General features: G+C 40.8%; 1 pseudogene across 1 annotated transcript in view; it reads left to right on the top strand.

The window, feature by feature from the left end:
• The window catches only part of LOC102874252, an 87,613-nt pseudogene that overhangs the window by 80,136 nt on the left and 5,073 nt on the right, over window positions 1–2,404 (top strand). Inside the window, exon 12 of the transcript XR_438964.1 lies at window positions 1,582–1,812. The product of XR_438964.1 is annotated as an uncharacterized LOC102874252 (transcript). The remainder of the gene's footprint in view (window positions 1–1,581; window positions 1,813–2,404) is intronic.

Raw genomic sequence — 2,404 nt, 5'->3', positions numbered from 1 at the left:
CCGTCAAATCAGATCTGACTGGTGGGGGAAATTGTCCCTCCTTCTCCGGCAGAACATCTGGTGGATTCGAACCATGTACCTTTGGGATTGCAGTACAGCTTCTTGCCACTAGGCCACCAGAGCTCCCAGGAGCCTTTTCTTTTTCTATATAACCTGAGTATGAATCTAAAACTGCTACCCACACATCACTTCTAAAAATGGAAGGAAAGAAGAGAAGAAGGCGTTTGTTTCACTTTCAAGGCAAGTGTGATGAGATCATATTCTGTTCTAGAATCCACGTTTGAGGGCAGCAGAGGGAAAGGAACCAGCCAGTGACTAGAGAAAAACTTCGGCTAGTCTAGTCTTCGTCATCTGGAAACTAGCCTGAAACCCAGAAATGCCAAGCTTGACTTTCATCTTCACTCTCTTTCACCCTCAGAACTGCCTTCCACTCACTCACTATTTCTTCTTCCCAGAATTCAATCTCTGCTTCTTATATTGCTTTTCTCTTGCTTTTCCCTTCCCATCAGTCAAAAGAAGCTGCTTCCATCCTCTTGGGGAAATCACTTGTAGGTGAGTCTAGATGGGACAATGTGCTAAATGATTAATGCTCAGAAAGTGTGTAGCTGGTGTTTCAGAATCTATATTATGGTGTTAGATTTTAGGAATTCCTAGGTGATGCAAACAGTTAAACAGTGAACTACTTGCTAAAAGGTTGATAATTGCAACTCAGCCAGAGCTATCTTGGAAAACTGCAACTACTGTTGAAATTGCTTGGCAGCTGTTTCCAAAACCTTGGAAACACTATGAACTGGTTCTGCTCAGCCCCTTACTATGATTTCTTGGTCAAAATCAACAAGTCAGCAACCAACAGTAATTATTTAAGTTCAGCCGTGATCATAAGTTTAAGTGTGTGTTAATGATTCAAAGAAAGTACATTTTTAATTTTAAGCAGCCACTTAGTAACAAATTCTGAAACCTTTTCTTGGAGTGGGAACTACTGTGTCCCTGAGGTGACCTGAAACAATTTAACAGGATCAGCCCTGAAATCTGCTCTTACATTTTGTAACAACTTGTTACTAAATGCTTATGATTCCTTTCCAGATGGTTCTCTGGGTTTTATCAGGTAAATGTCTTGCAATATGCAAATAATGACAATCTTATCTCTAACTTTTCAGTATTTGCACTTTCCTTTTCTTGGCACATTGCATTACCTGGAACTTTGAGAGTTGGGCAATAGCAAGAAGAGATAGTTCTCTCTGAAACAGCTGAGTACTACATATCATTATTTTGAGTTCTGATGTCTTTGAATGTGTTGTATTGTACTAAAAAAGAAAACATTTCTCAAAGATAATTTAATTGTAGAAAGTAGTTTTTTTTAATTGACTTTTTTTCACCTCCTCAATGGTCTATGCTGTACTTAAAAAGTCTTCATTAGAGGGTAACAATGGAGATAGAGCTATTCTTTACAGAAGGAAATTGCAAGAGAAAAACCAGTGTCCTACTAAACCATTTCCAGTGACTTCAGATGTCTATTAATTCATATGCATTACCTGTGTGTGCCACTCCCTCACACCCCACTGATCTTCTGTCTGTCCTCAGAGACTGGTAGAGAGTCGCCGACAGCAGATCTTAAGGGAGTTTGAGGAGCTTCACAGGCGTCTGGATGAAGAACAGCAGATGTTGCTTTCACGACTGGAGGAAGAGGAGCAAGACATTCTGCAGCAACTCCGGGAGAATGCTGCTCACCTTGGGGACAAGCGCCGGGACCTGGCCCACTTGGCTGCTGAGGTGGAGGGCAAGTGCTTACAGTCAGGCTTCGAGATGCTTAAGGTTTGAACTTTACCCCTGTGGAACCCATTTTGTGTGGAGTGTGAAAGAGCTTTGCTGACCCAGAATGTTCACCCTTTTGCTCTGCTCCTCTAAATCCAGTTCTTTTAGGCATGTTAAAGGCACTTGCTGCAAAAGAGCAAAGACTAGCCTACAATGTGGATTACATCTCAACGTCAAGAAGACAAAAATCCTCACCACTGGACTGATAAGGAATATCATGATAAATGGAAAAAAGATTGACATTGTCAACAATTTCTTCTTACTTATATTCACAGTCATCACCCTTGGAACCAACAATCAGGAGATCAGGAGATATTTTGCATTAGGAAAATCTGCAGTCAGGGACTTCTCCAAATTACTGAGGAGTAGTGATGTCAGTTTGAAGACTAAGGTCTGCCTAATCGAAACCATGGTCTTTTCAATCACTTGCTATGAATCTGAGAACTGGATAATAGATAAGGATGACAGAAGATTTGAGTTGAGTGGTGGAGAAGAGCCCTGAATATTCCATGAACTACCAAAAGAACAAACATATGTCTTGGAGAAAATTCAGTCAGAGAACTCCTTGGACGCAAAGATGACAAAGCTTTGT

Source organism: Elephantulus edwardii, unplaced genomic scaffold (genome assembly GCF_000299155.1).
Source record: "Elephantulus edwardii isolate Elephantulus edwardi_28Jun2011 unplaced genomic scaffold, EleEdw1.0 scaffold00184, whole genome shotgun sequence".
NCBI lineage: Eukaryota > Metazoa > Chordata > Mammalia > Macroscelidea > Macroscelididae > Elephantulus > Elephantulus edwardii.
The sequence above is the reverse complement of the archived record's forward strand: the minus strand, read 5'-3'. Positions and strand labels throughout refer to the sequence as shown.